The sequence below is a fragment of the Rhea americana genome, unplaced genomic scaffold (assembly GCF_003343005.1).
Source record: "Rhea americana isolate MKP2758 unplaced genomic scaffold, rheAme1 scaffold_228, whole genome shotgun sequence".
Taxonomy (NCBI): Eukaryota; Metazoa; Chordata; class Aves; order Rheiformes; family Rheidae; genus Rhea; species Rhea americana.
Window position 1 is genome coordinate 89,459 of NW_028186344.1, and position 22,367 is coordinate 111,825.

The following is a 22,367-nucleotide window of genomic DNA, read 5'->3' on the forward strand; positions in this document are numbered from 1 at the left end:
GAATTGTTCATATTGCTTGGAAATGCAGCTTGTTTACCATCACTTTAAACTTTCTGCCTGATAGCTTAATTATCGTGAATATGCACATTTTGATGATAGAAAGTAACATTGTGTAGTGATTGTTTTGAGAGGAAGGATGATCAGAAGTCAAGACACTGGTTAAGAATGAAATAGCTGGGTTCAGATGTAAGCTTCATTAAAAATATCTTCTGTAACCACAGAGGTCATTATCACAATACAGTGGTCATCACAGCAAAGTTAACACTGGAAATTGGCCCCCAAATTAACATAGCCTCAGGAGAAGCATTTCTGCAACATAACTTCTTCCCACATGTTTTTCCTATACTGATGTGTGGGTGTTGGACCGTATTTTATGGTCCTTTGGGCTGAGGTGCTCTTTCCTAAATAACTGTCGAATAAATTATTCCATTCTCATGGGTAAATTTAGGAAGATATTAGAAAGCTATGAGCCACGTTTCCAGTGTCATCACTATCAAATGAATGTCTAAATAATGTCCAAGGTGATGAAGCCAATTCAGGTTTGCAGTGCCTCTAAATCTGAAGAGAAYGTCATTTTATTTAGAGGCTGAAGAACCATCAGCCTAAAATCCACAAAGAAAACTAGGTTCATTTATCAATGAAGCTAATAATGCAGGTTAACTTTAAAAGGCTTGGCAGTTCAGTCTAATGTCTGTTAGATGGAAGTAATAATATTCCCTGTCTCACAGAGTGAAAGTTAAATATATGAAATATTATAAAACAGATCATTATGATGGTGAAACACACATACTAGAGAAAAGTTTGGAATCTATTTCTAATATGATGTGTTATAGACCAGAAATACTTTGCAAGTTAGTGAAATTATAGCACCATAATGTATACATGTGTCACACACCCTCTTCTGGTACTGTTTAGGGGTCTCATAAGTATTTCCATGAGACCTTGCTTTGTGCCATGTAGACATCTCTCAAGATTTTGATTCTGTGCCACCAAGGGCATTGGTTTTACCCAGCTACTTGCTTCCCAACAAGCAAGTAGATTGTTGACCGGTTGAAATTTAAAATGTTTATGATAACTTTAGCAATTGCTGCCTAGTGATGTGGAATTATAATCTAGTGTACAGGGATTCTCCTCAAGATATTTAAACCCACAAAAGAAACCCTATAATTCTAGTTTCCTGTTTAGGGACATGAAAACAAGTCTTATTTTTTCCATAAAGCTGGGCCTGCACCTGATCTCAGGAGATACCTTATACTCTAAAACCTGAAAAAAGCAAAACCAATTACTGAGGTGCTCTATCAAGCATTTAGGAACTTAGAAGTAGGCACCAATTAGAAGTAGGGTAATTACAAGAAGTTTGTCATAAAATAACCCTGAAAATGAAACAACAGAATCTTTCCAAAAAGAAGTAAAAGGTGGCATAGAAACTGGCCAAAATGAGATCAAAGCAGCTTTAGTAAGGCTGCAGAGAAGTCAGCTGCAGATGAAAAGCAAAGATAAAATACTTTACATAGTTTTCTCTGAACCTCTTTAAGCTTGTGTACAGGTGGGTAAGTGTCACTGGGCTGATTCTGTAAGCAGCTGGAGCAAGTGATTAAATGAAGAGTAATTATGCATTGCAACAAAATGCTAAAGGAAGCAAGATGTTCTCAGTCTCCTGATGTCTTTAGACAAAGACTTTTCTGGAAGAATTGCCTTGACAATATGTAAGTTACCAACTCTAGTGCTATGGTGACTAAGGGGTAATGACTTGTGTTTTACTGGAAATTCTTCTGGCCTTACTAACTGATAGGCTCTGTAGTGAGGGGGTGGCTTGGATATACACTTAGGGTTCACTGTTCAAAGCATTTGGTTCCTCTGCTGCTGAGTGGGAGTCTGAGCTGGCGACTAGGTCAGCAAGAACAACAGCAAGAAGAATCATTCAGCTGTGCACCTCTGACAATTGGCTGTGTGACGGAGAGGTTGCCAAATACCCATTGCATTGCTTATTCGATAGTAAGTGGCCTTGTCCAAATAGTTTTTTCACAAGTTTCCTTGAATAACCTTGAGTAGATTGTTAAAGCCACAAACTGGATATTTCCAAAGCAGTAATTGCATTAAAACTCTCCAGGAATCAGCCACGTTGTGTGTTCCTTCAAAAGCTCCAACCTCTATCCTAAGTAGTGATGACTCAGACTAGCCCTGTTGTATCAGAGGGGTTGTTTGTATACTTTACCTCCTGTGCTGGATGAGAGCATAAGCGTCTTCCTCTGCAAGTATATCAAAAGACAGTGCACAAAATTGAGATCATCTCACACCCTCTACTTCCCAAATGCCACAGGCAAAATTGCTTCCTATTTTATTGAATCATGTTATATCATTACTTCAAAGTAGTTTTGCAATATGTAGACTAATCTGCACTTTACTCTGTGCCTTTCTGCTCTAAGAAGGCATGCAGTTCTAAATAATACCAGTTGCAATAACTGTCATCTTATAATCTAATAAAAATTTAAAATTGCTTCATGAACGTCACTCTAATGTGTGAGGGGGACTGGTAAATCTAGAGTTCTGGGTTTAGGAGTGGGAGGTTAGGGGCTTTGGGCGGAGGGGGGTTAAATACATCTTTCAACAAATTAGAAATGCAATTTACTTGAGGATTTTTTCTTCTCTTTTCTTTTAATGGTGAAATTCATTTTAGCAACTGGAAAAATTTAGATTCAATGTCACCATATAGATTTTCAGTTGGACAGAATGATGCCATTGCCTTGCATATTATTATAAAAAGATCACATCAAAATATGCAAGTTCCCCTAATGTCATGATTACAGTGTTAGACTCATACCAGTTGAAAAGTATCACTAATTGAATATTAGAATATTCTTTCAGTTATACCTTTGGATGTCCACATAGATATAGTCTGTTAAAATACTACATCAATTTTTACTATGACAAGCTTGGAAAGTTTCTTGAGAAGGAAAAGGGAGGCTGGAGAGAGAACTGTAGCCTTTACTATTCATTGTGGTTATCACTTAATCCTGCAGTCTCATCAGACGCTGCTTCTAGGAGAAGCAATGAGAAATAAAGCCTTAAGAGGACATCATGCAGGAGGCGCTACTGGTAATCAGCATAAAGACTACTTTTCCAGGCCTGAACCAGTGCCTCACTGTGGTGTTAAGTGGCATCATGTGGCAAGAGAAAGCTTATTTTGGATAAGAGAAATCAAAGTGCTGGTCCGGGCCTGTGCTTCTTTTAAGCATCTCTGGCACTTTTTGAAAGAACTTGAATTTTATTGCCAAATTACTGTCTGTGTAATTATCTTCTGGCTGGCTCATGCTCCTACAGGTTTAACTGAATAAATAAATAGGTAAATAAATAAATTTTTTTTAATTGCTAAGTAGACTGAATGGCAGAAAGTTTAGGGGTGCAGCCACAGGGGCTGAAAAAGCTGTTTGTTTGTTTTTCTAATACTTTTTCCCAAAATAGCCTCATATTTTCAGATCAGTTCACAGCCAAGAAAAACACAAATCAAACCAAAGCCCACAGGAAACTGTAACAGCCCTAAAGGCCAGCGAATGAAGGGTGTAGAAAAATCACTGTGAAAGATATCATTGACCACTGGCAATGGGAAACGCTGAGGACTTGGAGCTACTTGTGAAGAGGAACTGGGGAAATGAAATGTTAAAATATTCTAGATTTCTATTTATTTGTCTTGTGTTTTCTAAGAATCCTGGGAAAAATAGTTTCATTATGATTGCCACCCATTGCTTTCTGACTTTTAAGATCCCGTGGATGCAACTTATTCCCCTGAGTTGCTGTAGATACGGGGGATGAAGTCTGTTTCTGGCCTTCCTAAAGTTGCTGGGAGTTTTGCCGTTCAGTAGGGGAGAGATTTCACTATAGATTTTCAGTGAAACAATCTTAATTTCTAACAAAGAATAAGTTAAAATGCTGCTGTTTCAAAGAACAGCACTACAAAAAGAAATAAACCACTGACTGTTTAACTATTTGTGGTTTAGAATCACTTCTGTTACTTTATCAGTATTGTGTAAATTAGCATAATACAAATTAAGCACACAGGATAAGCACTGACGTGTTTAGTTAGAAGCAGCTTTCTCTCAGATATTGGCTTGAATCTAATATCAGTACACAAAAGTGAATAAACTTAAATTGCGAGTGCTTCAGGTGGATATTGAGCTAGTCTTATTAGATCATAGTCATCTGATGATATGAAAGGGGTTTGTGCTCAAGCATTTTTTAACAATGGATTGTGATCTTTCGTTAATGCATCTGAATACTCTGGCTTCTGGGGTATGGTTAAATTGCTGTTCTCTGCTGTCTCTCAGAGACTTGGTTTATTTTAATTCYTGTGGTAGACTACATTTTAATACAGAGCTTGTATCACGGATTACCTTGCCTGCAGTTTCCAAGCACAATTTGTGCTTCTGTAGTATCTCTTGCAATGGTTTTAATTGACATGCAATACTGGGAAGGCAGAAAAGATATTGTATATCATCAGTTCATGGTTTCTGCTGCTCAGAAATGAAAGAGGAAATACTGTGTGATGAGGCAGTTCTCTGCAAACCACAATGGGGAACATTGTGTAATTGCACTACCCCAACACTTCTCTGCTGGGAGCAGGAGAGCAACTGGGTTCAAATCTCTTTCTATGCTTCAGGACGTACACAGCCTTCTACTTGTAGTTCACAGAGGAGTCTCATCGCATCATTGCTGCTGCTATTTGAATTTGGTGCTGTAGCACACAAGAAATCTCAGTTTGCTCACAGCTGCAGGTATTTCTACAAGAATTTGCTRTAGAATTACAAAGGTTAAATTGAAGCAGAGGCAAAGTGAATCAAGGCTACAAGTTCGCAGTAAATTTGGGAAGCAGATTCAAACCTCTGAATCCTAGCCCAAAGCTTCATCCACCAGAACTTTATAGACTGGTACAGGATGCTCATATCTCAGTTTTAGCGTTTAACTAAAACCGGAATGAGTTAGCTAAAGTTCAGTCCAAACAAACAGAAGGTGACATAGGTAAGTGTTGATGTGGTTCATCTCACAGACATGCTGAAGGAACTATATTAAATACTGCAGTTTTCTCACTATTATCTATTATCACTCCCCAAAGAGTTGCTAAGTACTTTACAGTGTTAAATTATCTGCATTAAAATAGTCTCTCCAGTGCAATTGGAGACCACCCAGAACTGATCCTGGATACAGCAGCATCCTCTCCAAGGAGATAGGCTGAAATAATTTGGAGTTCAATGCCCATAAGGCATATTCTGGGCTAGATGTACACACACAGGCAGTGCCCAGGGGACTTCTCGCAGTGTTCTGTTTCTGGTGTACTTTGTTTGCATTTGTGTAATTGAACCATTTAAAAAATAAATAACAGTTTAAAAATAAATGAATGATCTTCATATTTAATGTTTATCTAGGATAGCTGGCAACTGAATTCATGCTAGTTTATTAAAAAAAAAAACTTTACTGACTTTACAAATATCTGTATTTCAAGAGGCTTAAAATATTTGCATGTAAACTAGCACACCATTTTTCTATCAAGTGAACTCCCTTTGTATTTAATTCTTTACAGAAAATAGAGAATAGTGCATTATAGCAAAGCTTTCAATGAGATTTGTCAGAGCTTCAACATGGGTAGCTTCAGTGTAGTTTTGCCTTGTCTTAGACTCTTTAGTAGTAGTTGAGACGCTGTGTAATAGAACAATTCAAGACGTGTTAATTTGAAATAATTTATGATTTTGTTCAGCTGTACTTGGGGAAAATGTATATTGGAGTCATTGGAGTACTTTAGAGAAAGCTTTCTGTGTGCTTTTTGAAAGACAAATGATTCATTGGACTGATTCGGCATGAGCAATTTTTATTTATGGTTGGAACAACCTCATTTGAAAGAGGGTGGCTAATAATAAATTGAGAAAAACAGAAAATCTGATTCACACACCTTTATTACCTGCTCATTTTGGATGCCTCTGGGTGGATTGTCTCTTAATTTTTCTAGGTATTTGATAAATCAGTCATGTTATCCCAAACATTTGCTTCCTTGGTGCTATGTGGAATTGGCTCCCTCAGCTCCCCTTACGGGCTGTGAAGTACTCTTGATACTCATTTCAGCTGTGTAGGAAAGTTAGCTGGTGTCCATGGTGCTAATATGAAATACAACAACCCTAGTGATGTAATTTAATTATCTAAAGCCATTTTGAAAAAGCCTGAGTCTTTCTTAACCAGTGCTAGTGTTACAATTGGGTTAGCTTACTGCAGGGATTTGAAAGACAGTCATGGGGATCAGACACCGAGAGTTCATACCCATAGGAAAGTAACAGCAGAATTACAATGCTCTGCGGAGCTTTGATTAACTGTCTCCAGAGTAAATACAACCTCTGGAAACAAAAGCTTTCTCTCACACCAGGCCCCAGAATTGGCAACTTTAGCACATTCTCTTTGTTCACCTCCAGGATGGCTGGCAGGTTCAGCCAAAGGAGAGAGACTGTAAATTACAACAAAAAGGGAATTAGAAGATGTTATTTTAATCAGACTACTGAATGATTTCATTGCAGAGCTAGTGCACGGTGTGCACAGTAAYCAGACTTCTGTAGACCCAGTGCAGTAACTTTCACTACAGAGTTGTGCTGGAGTAGGCTCAGAATAAAATCTTTCAGCACACCCTTACGGTTGAACGGTCAGGCAAGTTCTGTATTCCTTTCCCTGTACTTCTATTGTATCTACTTAACATCGCTCTTTGCATAAGCAATAAGGTTGAATTCTTTTAGCCTGTTCATTGGGCCCCCATTTTGCAGAACACGATCTACTACTGTGGACCCAAGTGCCCATAGAGAGACCAGTATCATTCCGAAAGGGGGCAGGGGATCCTTGCTAGGAAGAAGTGCTATTGAATGATTAATTTTTCCTTTCACTGAAATCCCTTGCATTATTTCAAACTGTGGTCTCGTTCTTATCTACAAACAAATACAAAATATTAGCATCGCACATGACAATTTCTATATTTCAGTTGTAAGAGTAAAAATCTCTCTGTTAATTACTGAATTTAATTTCACAGTTCTCCTAAGCAGGCTAGCTGAATTTCCTTGCAATATTTCAAGAGAGACATTTACTACCAGTGTTAGACAAAGAAAGGATTTTGAAATGCTCTCTCGTTTTGAATGATTTTGTCTGTTGATTGCATGCTTTTACATGCTCAGCAAATGCACTTTCCTTAGGTTCTAGGTATCTCTCAAAAAAAGCAACCTCTATTTCCCACAGTAAGATTCAAGAACTGTCCCCTAGCATCTGTTCCTAAGAGTTGGTACACATAAAGGAAAAGCAAACTACAGGATTGTGTTTTTCAAGGGAACATACCTGCTATTATTTAAAAGAAAGGAAAAGAAATTTTTCCATCAAACACTACCTTCAGGTAGATGACTGAACAATCCTTGTTTCTTTGAATACGTTTAATTTATTTAATAGGATAATTTACAGAAGAGTGCTAATCTTGTGAGTGTATCTAGCATAGTGGAGTAGCTAGGATAATCATATGAATATTTTGTACTGGGAGGAGAAACTGGTGACGTAAATCGGGAAATATTCCCTAGTGCAAGGCTGTTTATTTGCAGGGACTATGCATGAAGCCCTTTTCCCCAGGTGAAGATGCATGCCACCCTCTTCAGCAAATGTCCGCACTTACCTTCCTGCTCACTCTGTTTTCCAAGAGCTCAGGTCTGCGTGGGGAAAAGTCTGTGTTTACATCTTTGTCGTCCAGTCACTTTTCCTTTCTAATACGCACTCTGTATGCAGGGTATTTACATTTACATGTATACTACCTATACCATACCTAGTAGTTCTTTGTATTACCAGGCAGGGAGAACTTTGCTCCATAAAATTCTGAGCCATGTAGCCCATTTGCTTTGCTAGGGGGGTGTATTTATTTGCATTTATTCCATTAGGAAAATGGTTACCTTTTTATTTATTCCTAAAAGGGTGCTAAATCACCTTTAAATTTTAATGAGGATTGATTATTATTAATCATTAAATAATGTTTATTCTGCACTGTATCATCTCCAAGAGTTGTGGATCATTTTTTACAACAATATAGCAAGATTTTTTCCCTTCTCTTGTCCTCCCCACAAACTCCTCAGGACAAATGGCCTGTGTTTTGGTGCTGTGTTCATAGTAATACTGTATTTCACAGAGGAGGGCAATGCAGGAGGCTTTTGTTTCTAGTGTCCCAGCAGATGCCCACTGGATGAGAGGGAACCTACTGAAACGACAGGAGGATTGAACCCACCTCAGAAGCCACYGAGCCTCCTCACCAGGCAAACTTGCAAGTGCCAGCTGAGGCATGAGGCAGGGAGCCCATCAGCCTCTGAGAAGAGGAAGGGGCAGATATGTGTTGCCAGTCTTTAGAGGCGAGGGGCTGAAAGTCATCCCTTTGGGACTCCGAAATGTGCAGAGACTGGTACAGGCCAGGTAGGTCCTGCCAGGCTGCATGCAGAATTTTGCCAGGAAAAGCAATCAAGCCCAAAACGACACACCTTACAATGGCATTGCAGTCAGGTAGGGAAGTAATTGCTTTTAATCTTTGTATGCTATTCTGTCTCATCATTCTAAAGAATGAGGGGAAAAAATAATGTGGCCCTTGAGATWATAAGCCTTTTAAGCATTTTTAGAGTGCTTAGGATAAGAGCCTGGGCAGACCTATCTCAGTGTCAGGCTTTTCTGCTTAATGCCTCAATATTTGACACCACTTCTGCGGTTTCTTGCATCACTAGAATTTTAAAACTTGTGACAATGTGTGTAGTTGATATTACCAAAGTATTACTAGCGACCAGTCAGTACAGAGCCTCAGTTTGCAGGTAGATGGCATCTAGATAGATGGCATCTCTACAATTACATGGGCATGTAAAACATCTAAGGATTTCTCTTTATGAAATGCTCATTTGTATAAAGAGTTTCTGTAAAGTCTGTTTATGGTAAGTCACCCACAGGCCTGATTCTCAAAGCCTGAAGATGWCTGTGTTTCCACTGGAGTGCTTTACAGGAGGGTAGATTAGCCCACACTGAGCTCCTTGCAGCTAGACTGCTGCCAGAAGTTGAGCAGACCAAACTCAGAGATATCCTCTAAAGTAAAAAGGAACTGCCTTGGAGACATGCACAAAGAGCCTTTGTGGTGGACTAGGTCCAGAACATGAATAGGTAATTGGTTTTGTTGATGAGATAAAGGTTAAAAGCAAGTTTTTGTGCTGGTTGTGTGGAGTGTAGTATGCTCTGGTGCACTTCCCTACAGGAAAGCCTTTCCAGACGTTCATGGCAGTGTATTGAGCTACTTTGCTCACTCAGGTATATGGGGTCCCATTTGTCACAGAGGGCACTAGCATGGGCTGCAAATTTGCAGATGTGCAATGTGTCTGAGCTGCAAACTGGATCTTGCCAGCAGCTGTGGGTTGCCTCTCCAAACACTGTACCTATAGATACAGATATTTTTTTCCTATTTGCTTTTTTAAAAAATGGATCTACAGAAAGTTTGGAAAAAATCCTAATAGTTTCATTGGATTGTACTTAACTCACTGACTGACAAAGGCTAGAACTGAGTAGCCCCAGTGCTGGTTTATCCTTCAGCACTTTGGAGCCTTTGGCAGGGCAGRGATCTGAGACATTAAGGACTATTATCAAGCATTTACCAGTTCATTACTTCCCAGGACAGCCAACTCTTATAGTATAAGGTTTGCTATTGCTGGCATCATATTAGAATTAAAAAAAAAAAAATAGAGTTCAAGATTGTTTTTTAAATTTGCGAGTTTCTGTTGCTTGCATGAGAGAAAATGAGGGATTTGGGTCTCATCTCTCCCCCTTAGCCCTTCTTGCATTTTCTAATTTCTTCTAGTTATCCTCATTTTCTTTTCCAGTTGCAGTTCTCTCGAGCCTGCACTAAATCATGAGCCAAGGGTTTTTCATCACAGTATGAGAACCTTGCTCTTCTTGTACATCTTCTTGATGCAATTTTGTACGGATGATTGCAGAGTTTTCAGATTCTTTTCTCCCTCCCTCATAACTGCTCGTGAGGTTTTGAGTTCTTTTCTTCTACACGCCTTGCTGCCATGGTTTTCGTTTCAGTGGTTTGGATGCTGAGGCTAGCATTAGTGCCAGTGCCATATTGCTTGTCTTGAGCAGCACTGCTGGACTATTTAATTTTTCCTGACTCAGATCTAATCTCACAGTTTGGTTATCTGTAGTGTTTGAAGTTTGCCTCCAGCCTTTTTGGAGAAGTTCTAGGGTCCTGTGGGTACTGGACTGCTACTCATATCCTCAGCTTTACTACTGACTTCCTACATGACTTTGGAGAAGTTATTTTGGATGCAGTTTTCAAAAGCACTGTTCAAAGTAAGTGAGGCTTTGGTTTCTAAGGCACTACAGGCATTCAGAACGTTGTTGTATGTCTTTATTGTCTGTTTGTCTTCTCATCTTTTCTCTTCTTGCTTGTTCAGACTGTAAGCTCTTTGGAGCACTACTTCTTTTTGCTGTTGTTTCTGTGCACATGCATTTGGCCTAACATAGTGGGATCTTGGTCTCAGTTAACAGTAATAGTATCTCTGCCAGATAAAATGCAGGACAGAATGGGAGCTTACTGTGAATGAATCTGAAATCTAGGCTGGAATTACTTGGCCAGGGGATGTTTATATTAAGTGTTGTTTTCTATTAATCAATTGCATATGGTGGGCTAAATAGACCAGTGTTTGCAGGGCTGGGTGCAGCCCTGTTTAACATTCAAGRGAGGCAATATGCTTCTGCAGATCTGGGTCAAGTGATATGAGAGTAGAAGTTCATGGGTCCGCTAGTGAGTGAGTGCATGAGTCATGGATGTGTCAGACCTGCTTGCAGAGCACAGGTCAGTGTCTTTCAGTTGTCTGGTACCCAGTCAGATCTAGTGCTCTGCTCTGGCCAGACTGCAATCCAGAGACCCAAAGCAATATGCCGCAGTCACCTGTGCTAGCAGAAGAAAGAAGGAGGCAGGAAAGACCCATCAGTAGCTCTTGGTAAATCTATTTCCAGTTGTGATATGAAGAAAGGTAGAAAACATGCAGGTAGGGCTATGGGCATAGCAGACTTTTTGTCTCATTTTGGATGAGGAGTTAGAAAGCACTAATATGTAAAGTATGATAAAACATTTTTTAAAAAAGTTATTGCCAGGGACTTAATTCCTCCAACATTTCTGGGTTCATGTTAAGATATTTGAACCAATGTTTTAAAAAGAGGAATTTGAAACAGAAAACCTGATATATATGTTTTCAAAAATGAATGATGAATACACATCAGTTCCATTAGAGGCTGATCTGAGATGCATAAGAGATACTGCTGGGTAGTCAGACTTGTCCCTTTTCATGCTGTTTCTTTGCAAGTAGGAATTTGGAATCTTAATTTTAATGGCTCTATTTTGTAAATCTTGTGGAGCATTGCTCACTGGTAAATGTTACTGTCTATGCAAAACTAATTCTGTACCACAAGCCTCCAATTTTTGTCTCTTGAAAATTACACCACCTGTGTGTAATTAGTAACTTAACATCAGGTGAAACTGGGAAGCTAAGTTAAGATGGAAATCCTAGGCAACTTTATTTTCTTCTTTTAATTTCAACAGACAAAATTAGACACCACAAATTCATACTGGTCCTTTCTGTGGACAGACTCTATCATACATTTATTTTAATCTTTTAACCAAGAACATAACTGGCTCAAGGCATATCAAACACATTGTTATTGATGCTAATATTTTCCACTAGAAGTGGTGTGTGATGTATTTTACAGGAACTGTTTTAGTACTAGCCAAATCTTTAAATCTGCAGTTGCTGAAGTTCTGGCAGGATAGAAATCTAACAGCATTTAAAGGAGCAATATGTTGTGTGTGCTTGACTTAAATTTAGGAACAGTTCTAACAGATAAAATGTTTTAAGTTTATTAACGTTATCAGTGAAGTATAGCTTAATGCCTCTATTGTCCATGCTGCATGAACATAAAACTGTCATAAATCTGTTTTTCTGAAAGGGCTGGGCTAAGGAAGAATGTCTACTTAGAGTAGGAAATAACTGAGACATCTCTGTATTGTGGCACTTGAGTGCAGCGTGGCTTTCAAGATGTGCCCAAGGCTGCTCCGCACCTGAATCCCATTCCCTTGACTGCTCAAATGGCAACCAATAAGATRAATGCCAGCCCTGAAGCATGCATATCAGTTTTATGATTCTCCCACCACGTCTTTTCCACAGTGCTAGCTTCTGCCACGCCAGACTGAACGCAGTGCAGCRCAACCACATTAAACCCGTCTGGCTGACTGCTAGGTTTCTGATTACAGAGCCAGTTGCAGAGTGCACTTGGCCCCTACTGCAGAATTAATTGGAAATATTTGTCCAGTGAACTTGCCATGCGGATTTCAGCTKCTGTTTGATTTCCTCATTCTTGGTGCTTAATCTGTCATATCAGAAACTGTGGTTTAATATAGTTGGTGGGTATGGTCTAGAGCAGCAGGAAGGAGAGAGTATGGAGCCAATATACAGTTCAGGTCCTAGGGAGCCCAGCGCATAGCTGGAGAGCAAGTCCCCATTGGTCCCTACTCACTGAAATGTTCGACAGGAGCAGGCAGGCAGAGATAGTTTTCTCCAGAGATTTTGGACRAGGGTTGATGGATGACTGCCTGCTGATAGCAGGTGCCTGTTGGGTCATTGGCATTCAATACAATGCCTTCTTTTTGGTAAAAGCGGTAAAAGTAGGGTGTCACTGTATAAAATCATTGGCGGATTACCCCAGTGTAATTGCCAAGTAATCCTAATTGCGTTTCTTTAATGCAAAATGTTCTTAAATGCAAGCCATGGAAGCTCTTTAAAAATAAAAATAAATACTTGTTTCATTGCAACTCCAAAAACAGGTAAATCTCTTTTTTCTTGCTCTTTTTTTAACTGGTTGAGCAATACCTCAACTTTGTTTTAAAGCCCTTTTGCCAAGTTTTTGTCTTAAGTACTGGTGACAGGAATATGAAAGGAATTAGAAAATTATTATGGGATTAAGACAGAATTTTGCTGGTACACAAAAGACATGTTGATTCCTTGTCCACCAGAGAGAGTAATACAGGCTCTGCAATAAAACCTTGTGCACCCAAATACAAAAGGCGCAGATGTGCAGTAATGTGTGTGGTAGGTATGATGATAATGCTCTGAGCAAGCTTTGATTAAAAAACAAACAACCTCTCCCCCCCAGAACAGTCTCTAAAGGAAGCGCTAAAGCAGTCTTCAAAGAAAAAACTAAAAGTCTCTCTTTTGATTTTTAGGGAACTAAAGAAAAAGTGTTTTTCACTTATGTTTGTGAAGAAATGGCTATTTCTGTCCAAGATAAATAGCAAAAGTGGGTATATTTCTGGCTTGCTGATTTTTCCAATGTATTTTTTCTGTCAGTCTTTCTCACCAGCAGAGAGACGCTTTGTTGCATGCATGTACATTTTCCAAATTCCATAGTAATTTCTCATGTAAAATAAAATTAGCTGGGATGCAAAAATAATGTTTTGGAAGCYTATTTTTGAGTTACCTTCCACATCTAAATCTCAGCAAATAGAAGTACCCTTCCTACATATCCTGTTCCTTATAACCACAGTTCTGTTCGCTGTTTTCCTAACAATGCCATGTATGTGAGAAGCAAACTTTTTGTGTGTAGAAAATGACACGTACATAAAAATGACATGTGACATATATAATGTGTAAATGACATATAGTTGACCAAAAAATAATTACTTTAAAACTCTAATGAGTGGACTTCCAGCTATTTGAAACTCCCAGCTAACTGTCAGTCTTAAACCATGAACCCTCAGTTTAGTGCTTACAGACCATAAAGTTAATGTCAACGGGAATCTTGCATCAGTGAGGACTCCAGGATGTGGCCCTGTGCATTGCTCTGTTGCCTGTTTCAATCCCTATTTTCTTCTCCTTTTGAAAGCCCTGTTTGAAGTCGCTTCTTAATCTCATGATTTGTTGACTTGAAAGTGCATATCAGCCCTCTTGAAGTATGAGTCATACCAATTCTCAGTCATCAGTATTGTCCAGAAATGTAATGTTTCCTTTCTCATCTGTTCTTATCCTTTTGACCGAGAGCAGCTATGATTCATACTTTAAGAGCTTGATTTACATTTGATACAAGTCAACAACTAATCCAAGATTAAGAAACAGCATCAAACAGGCCTCCTAAAAAGGGAAAGGAAGCATTCTTGTGTACTGCAGTGAATGACCATTAGAAGCTGATTCAAAAGCGGAAGACCAGTTTTACTTGAAAAATCAAAAGGTAGATTACAGTCTTGAAAACACTCTTCATACATATGCTGCAGATGGCTGAATAAATTCATATATGTTAAAATTTATAATGTTCCAAGTAAATTGAAATGTATAGATTCTTTTTTAAATACTCTTGTCCAAGGAAACACTTCTGCATTTATTTATTTATAGGAATCTTTGTACTAGTCTCTTTGCAGGTGAACAAAATGAGATGAAGAATCCTCATAAGAAATCCTTTTAGGAATGCACTTAAAGTATACAAATCTCATCTTTATTCTAGACATAAGTAATTATGTGCTTATCTGCTATTGATGTCTGTAGGTTTTAATCATCTCTTTAAAGTTAAATACATTCATAAATGCTTTTCCTCGGCTGAGGTCTAAATGCATAAAATGAGGCAGAGATCCAGGCCAAATGGCTGTAATAATTTAGAAAGTCACTGCTTGCAAATCCAGAAATTCGTTTTGGAGATCTTGGACTACTACCGTTGATCAATTCTGTCTGAGTGATACAGTCGAGAGGTAGCAGATCTTTTGGGATGAATGCACCATTTAGTCTGGATTCCATGACACAATTAATACATTCATTATGAATCTTGTCTGTCCTTTACCTCTGTTTTCAAAATTCRCTTTGCCTAGAAGATAGCCTGTTTCTTTAAACTGAAAGAAGAGACTGGAGATAGGAAAGAGAGACAAGCTGTTACTAACATAGCAGAGGAATCAGTATGTTTGTTTGCCCTGTGAATGTTTGTGAATATTCAGCTTCCATTGATTCCCTTTTCCCATCTGTCATCATCATGGCTGACTACCTGAACTGTAAATTCTGTGAGGCTAGTCTTGTGCCTTTAGGTGATTATCAATAAATTAGATGATTTTTCAATGAAAGCTATTGACAACTAAAAGGAAGAGCTTGGGAGAAGAGATGAATTCCTCTGTTCAAAGGCAGGTTGTTCACATTAACAGCTGTAAATTAAGTAGTCAGACCAAACCTCACTGAGGAGCCATTATCCTTTGGTTTCTCAGTAAGGGGGGGGGGGGGGGAGGAAATTAAATGATAATAGAGCAAGTCTTCCATAGTTCTCAGGCTCTGAGCTGGTGCTCCTTTCCTTGTAGCTCTCCAGAATGTTTTGTTCAATCCTTTCCACTGGTGTTGTCCAATTTGTCATCTCCTTTCTGATCTACTCTGTTTTATTACATCTTTAGTGCTTGTATTTTCTAATGGTGCTGTTCTGGAAATTAGGGATGATAATCCACAACCAAAACATGGATAGTTATCCAACTGCATATCTAAACATATCTCTGTCAAATGTGGAGTACAGGTTTAACCTTGTTTAAAATTACAACAACAAATTGTTTCCCCCCCACACACACAGTTTCTGAACATTTCTATTTTTCAGATTTGTGGTGGTGGTTTTTTTTTCCCCTACATCTGCACAAATTTTGTGGCAAATAACGTGTGTTTTAGTCTTCCCCTCTCCTGGGATGCAGATATCTTWCATGCTTCCAATTTTGTATTTCCTATTTTAAAATTTTACACTCAAACCAATCTAGAACCTTTGAGTAAAGTACCATCGACAAAATAAATTTCTCCTCCAAAATTGTTAAAAGGAGTAGGTTTATATTCTAAAGCCAGCCAGCCTTAATTGCTTTTACTACCTTTTGCAAAGTCTCACTTTGCATTTTGGTCTCTTGCAGTGACAGACTGCATCCTGTCTGAGACCAAGAAAATCTTCTTGAACATATTTACATGGACAACATGAGACTCTGGTGTTTGTACTACACCTCTTTTATTGAAAGCTCAGACAGTGTCTGCTAACATAAGGTCTTTTCCAGGTTCATATTCTAGCTATAAATCRTCCAGCTTCAATTGAAAGAATAACCTCTTCCATCTAAATTCTGTTTTTCCCCCATTGTCATAATGGTTTGCAGTCTGCTTCTGCTAGTACTGTCATTCCATAGAGGAACCTTATTTTTCATGCATGCAAAAGCACAGGAGCCTTTTTGTTTTTCTGCCCATGTTTGCTGGCATTCAGCTTAATTTAGATTATCTGCAGCATTAACTGCTGCCTCCAGTTCTTCCCATCTTTGCAAAACAGTGTTGTTTCAAGGTCTTGCATAGATGGATTGGTTGAGAATTTAGTATAACAATTACCATTAGAGAATCAATGCCTTCTTTATAAGCTGCTACCTGCTATGATTAGCATCTTACCTATCCATTTTTACAGGTTAAAGTTTTTAGATCAATACTTCTGGCAGCTGGACCGGATATAAACTTTTCAACCAGATTTCTCATTCTTTTATGCTTTCCTTCTCTTTATGCTCTCCTTTCTCTACTGATAATTATTTATAACCCACCATGATCTAGTAGGGCCCTTAGATCAGTCATATTTTTGTGAGCTTGGTTAATTATTTACCCCTACATTTACATTTCTATCTGTCAAGTTTCAAGCTTGCACCACAAGCAATATGTCTATTGATACTGTGCTATTGTTTATACTCATAGCAAAGTATCATTTTTAAACTCTGTTGCCTTCAGGATCTTCAAATATTTTGATATCTTTTTGTGAAATTATATAGGTGCAGAGTATAGCCTAAAATGTACAGTAAAATACATTTGCAGTAAAGCAGTGTGAAATATTTAAGACATGAACTCTCTTTCTAAAGAAACTTCCTACAACCCAGGGTAATTACCTAGTGTGGGATAAGGGGCAGACAGGCATCTGGGACTCACCATTTATTAATAAATATCTTCCTAGTAGGTATGTGGAAGTGTGCACGTAAGTGTGCTATTTGGGCTGGAGGCATAGGTAAAGAGTTTCTCCCTTCTCTTCTGGAGCTGCTAGATAGGAGACTCCTTCCAAAGGCGCTTCGGTGTACTCTGCTATATTCAAAGTAAAACCTYTAATTTATTCCCTAAGTTTTTGTCTAAGTATACTTCTAGGTATGTGTTGGCACATGGCAAACCGGAAAATTGAGTTCTGTTAACTGCATTTTATATTCTGTTGATAGCTTTTCTATGCCATTAAAAATATTTGAGAGTATATTTCCTACTTTTTAGTGGCTTTTGTCCTTCCACTGTATTCACTTTCTTAATAACCTAGTATCTGGCATTTTCACCCTTTAAGTAAGTATTCCCTTTCCTGAAAGTGTTTTATAAGAAAACAATTATAGATATTATTTCTTCAAGATTTTGTTATATTTTCACATGGAGATCATATCTGTACATCATGGTTTGATTTCACTCTAGTGTGATCAAAGAAAGCTTTTTATTAACCTGCTTTCATCATAAATAGATTTTCTGTTCAAAACCTTTATTTCAACTTCAGTTAGCTAGTAACCTTTATGTACTGTCTGGATATAAGAATAACTTGTGCTCCAAAATCTAATATATGACAAACRTGATATTTCAGTTACTGGTTGTAGCTGCTGTTTTAAGAGACTCACAAAATTTTCTTCTATTTTACTTCACAGTATGCGTATGTTTACTTCGTTTCTTTTTAGCTACTGCCCCTTCTCTGGTTTGACCATGTCAACAGCCTCACWTACAACAAGGTACAAGTCATCCACTGCCTTCCTCTTGCCCATAACAGAAGTCACCTTGTCATAGAAAGAAAGAAGGTTGGTYAGACATGCTTTGCCCTTAGTAAATCCATACTGGCCGCTCCCCATCACCTTGTTTTTCTTCATATGCTTGGAAATGGCTTCCAGGATTTGCTCCACAACCTTTCAGAGACCAAGGGGAAGCCAGATGGTTGAAGGAAGCTGGAAGAGGTGTGTGACATTTGTCTTTTTCCAGACATCAGCAGCTTCCCACAACTGCCACGGCCTCTTGAAGATGATAGAGAGTGGCCTTACAATGTCATCAGCCACCTCCCTCAGTATCCCTTTGGATGCATCCATTCTGGTTCATGGAGTTGTGTACATCCTGCTGAGTTAAGTGATCCCTAACTTCATCCTCCTCTACTGTGGATACTGCTTCAGGCCCATAGACTCTGCTAGGAGTACTAGGAGGCTCAAGGACTGAGGAGACCTGGAGTAAACCCTAGGAAAAATGGCACCARTTACCTCAGCCTTTTCCTTATCGCTTGTGATTAGAACCCTATTGAGCAATAGGGCCTTTGCTCTTCCTAATCTTCCTTTTGCTGATGATGTGCTTGTAGAAACGTTTCTTGTTGTCCTTAGCATCCCTTGCTAGTTCCATCTCCAGCTGAGTTTTGGCTTTCCTGACTCCATCCCTGCAGGCTCAAGCAGAATCTCTATATTCCTCCTGGCTAGCCAGACCCTGTTTCTACCTTCTGTGGGCCTCCTTTCTACATCAAAATCAAATCAGTCTTCCTCTTCTTAGAATTAGGTCTGTAATCCACATTAAAATCTAATTATAAATTTAAGGTTTCACAGTCTTCAATTGAGCATATTTGACTCAGTGTATAAAACTTATGATAAGTACCTCATAAATCTGTCCATCTTTTTAGCTCTCACAGGAAACTTCTATCCCAGTAGCCTCATTTTTCCTAAAATTGTGTCAGTGGCAACTGGTTTACTTTTCTCCATTACAGAAATCTAGTCCTTCTGACCTTGTATTGTTCAAAATAATAGCTTTCATCTTCTCACCACCTGTTGTGTTCATGAGGAGGTAAAAAATGCTTAAACCTCTTCTGGTTATCTGCCACATTCCTTGGAGCATTAGCTTTTGCATGKTCTGCACTTAGCACTTTTTCCTTTTCCTCAGGTTCTGCAGGCAACTTCCTGACTCTCCAAATTTTTGGCACAGGTAAAGCTCATGAGTGAGCATCACTGTGGTGATGAGTTTGCACTGGRACTTCTAAACTATAGCAAGTGTTTCATAGAATAAACAAACTAATAACCTATTAGAAGAAAGAATTTATGAGAAACAGAGGCAGAGGGGACTCTGCCTTAAGTCAACCAACTSTAAGAGCAGGATAAAAACAAAACGTTTCATTCCTTTCAAAGGGTAGTTCTCTTCCAGCATATGTCATCTTTTGGTCTAGGCCACAAAAAACAGCTTTCTCTCAGGAGCAATAATATGCTCTTCTTTTTAATCATGTTCCAGTTATTCTTGTACTTGAGCTGGAAAGGGAATAGAGAAGGCTAATACTTTGCAAATTTTTTTGGTATAACAATTAAAAAAATGGTATGCAACTAAGCCAATAATTAAGCCAGGCATAATTTGCAAAGGTAGTTATGAAATATRCATTTGTTTTTTGAAACTATTTCCAAACTTCCACAGGATTTCAAAGATATTCAGATTATTCCGTTTTCTAGGTGAACTATATTCCTCCTTGAATAGCCCACAGATATTTCACTGGAAGTACTGTCAGTTACGRCTGACATTCTGTTGGTCGTAAGCTGCTGTTTAGATGGGATTATTTACATGGCACAACATATATTTTGAATATTCATTAGACAGACACCTTGATAATTATTTTATTTTTATGTTCAAACTTTAAGCCTTCAACTGTTCAAGTTTTATCTGAACAAGAATAAGGATGGACTGGAGTTAAATAAAATTAAATTTTCCATTTCTAATGAGTTATTTACTGATAATCTCACCTACTACTTGCAGAGCAGAAAGGGCAGAGGGTAAATGCAACTGTCATTCCTCTAGTTCCAGAATAATGACACGATTTCCGTTTATGTGTCTCTAATACRCAGCATAGATTGTAGAGCCACACTGATTTTAAGTAAAATAAATAGAAATGAGAACAGGGATGAGGAAAGAGATCAGCAAACCYTGAGAAATTTTCTCAATGGCAGTATGGTTTGGGTTTTAGAATATATCTGAGCTCTGGTGCTACAGAACTATTCGTATGCATTGTTTGTGACCAGTTTGGGTCTCCCATCTTGCCTTTAAAGAAATTTACAGAAAATTTTGATTTATTAAAAGATTAGTGAGCATGCAACCAATGCTTCTAATCCTACAGAGAGTTCGGAAGTACTTGGAAGATAAATGAATTAGCTTGAAGAATGCTAGGTGAARTGGCACCTTTCAGTGTTCACAGCTGATTTCCCTATGTTTTGGAGCTATTTAGCTTTAAGTCAGTGTGTCACAGTACATGAAGTTCCTGTGAAAGTCAGTCAGGATATATCCGGTAGGATTCTTATGGAGCGTGCAACCACGAAATATGGATCAGAAATGTAAAAACAGACCCAGAAATCTGCAAATAGTTAGAGCTGTGCAAGATGTCCACAATGAAAACAGAAATGGCACCAGATTTGTTTAGTTTGAGGATTTGTTTAGAAATTTGGAATAAAAACTGCATTCACCCTAAGGTTTGCTCAAGTTCACTAACTTGTCTACTGCCTCTAAATTCATTTTCAAATAAAACCARGTTGATTTATAAAGCAATATCAAAATCAGGCTGAATTTGTGGTTTCRTAGAGTTTAAATTGGCTGTGCTAGTAAACCAGGTAGCAGTCGGTGGTTTTGGCCGAGTTTTGATTGGATATTTTGAGTTTATTAGAGCCCCAAACTAAAAACTGAAATCTGGGGAATGGAGCAATTTCCCATTCCTCTWCCTAAAGATGAGCTTATGCCAGTGCTAGCAGAACCACATGGATGTGATAAATCAGCTTCTGCAAAGGCCTGATTGCACGTAAAGAAAACGGTCKTTTTTTTAGAAGTATAGAAGTAAAGAACAACTGTTCTTCAGCACAGWTGGAAGGATGTGTATGTCTGCAAGAGAGAGATTTAAAAAGCTGATTTGTGGAATAGGTGTTCAAGTGGGGGAGTTATTGCTGCAAGTTCAAGACTATTTATAGTTATGAGTTAAGAATTTTCTACTTATGATTGCTGTTACTGTTAACCTCTTACTTTAGCACATGCCAAATTTATCAGCAATATATATTTGAGAGAAGAGCAGATGTTTTGGTACAGGGCTTAAGTTTCTGTAGCTGCTTCTTCTGTCTCTCTTTCAGGTGTAAATTCATCCACTTGTTGTCTTGGAAATATAATCACCCACACTTCTTGYACTGTGTACAAAATTTTACATTTTAGATGTGTTTCTTGTGCTGCATTTATTTTAAAACTTTATTCAGTCACACWTCTCTGTGTGCATTTGAAAGGAACCACAAATATTTTTGAGGCAATTTTAACACTTTCCAATTACTTTTGTGGGACTTACTGTTAGAGTAGGTACTTAAAAAGCTGTGGTTTTATCAACCTTGGCTGATGGTTCATAATTAATCATATCTGGAAGTGTTATCAGCCATCATAGAGTGTTAACAGCATCATTTTAAACTCTCTTCACCTTCTTCAGTCTGGGTTTTATTTGAAAAGCAGACACGCTGTCCCTGGTGAGAATTAATGTAGAAGCATTAGCTTGCAAAATATATGCCAATGAGCTAATGATTCTGACATTTCCACAATACAAGCTTTACAAGAAGGCATGCAGACAGCAAAGTCTGTTTTTCTATCTCATATTTTTTTAATGGCTAAATGTTTGTAGGAAACAAACAGGATTTATTCTGCTCGATCCAGGGTATAATATCAGGACTTATCCGGTTCCGGGCCCCAGGGCTTCAGACAACTAACAAAACACATCTTACTTCTGCTCTGCTAGTTCTCTGTTATGCTTTTCACATGCAGGAAGAAAGAGTAAAAGCATAACCCAACTGAATGAAGCAGCATGGCCTGCTATTCTTTGCTTATGAAGCATCACATGATAGACACCAATTTAAGAAGAACCCCCCACCTGTGGTAAGTATGTATGCAACTGTCAAGCCATTTTATATAACATAGAGGGAATTTTACCATCCCCTTCACTGCCAGAGTGCAATAATATATTGAAAATGTTAATGTCTTACCAAACCRCATTTCATTATTTTTGAATAATCCACTGATTTCATGCCATTTAAATAAAATCAAACATATTGCTCCCAATCTGTTTTGAAATGTACCAGCCTTTCAAGTATTTTGTTATGATATATGGAAAGAAAACTAATCTGATGTTCTCTGTGTAGAATTTAAGTTGCAATTTGTTTTTTGGCTGGTCAGTCACTATTTATGTGAGGATGTATTGGGATAGGGCTGTCTGCCATGACAATGTAAAAAAATAGCCTC

The 22,367-nt window shown here is 38.3% G+C and overlaps 1 long non-coding RNA gene across 1 annotated transcript in view; it reads left to right on the forward strand.

Annotated features, from left to right (window-relative positions):
* Window positions 1-22,022, forward strand: part of LOC146595334 (uncharacterized) — a 55,464-nt gene extending 33,442 nt beyond the window's left edge. Inside the window, exon 4 of the long non-coding RNA XR_014895957.1 lies at window positions 21,894-22,022. This is a non-coding gene — a long non-coding RNA (uncharacterized LOC146595334). The remainder of the gene's footprint in view (window positions 1-21,893) is intronic.
* The last annotated feature ends 345 nt before the right edge of the window (window positions 22,023-22,367 follow it).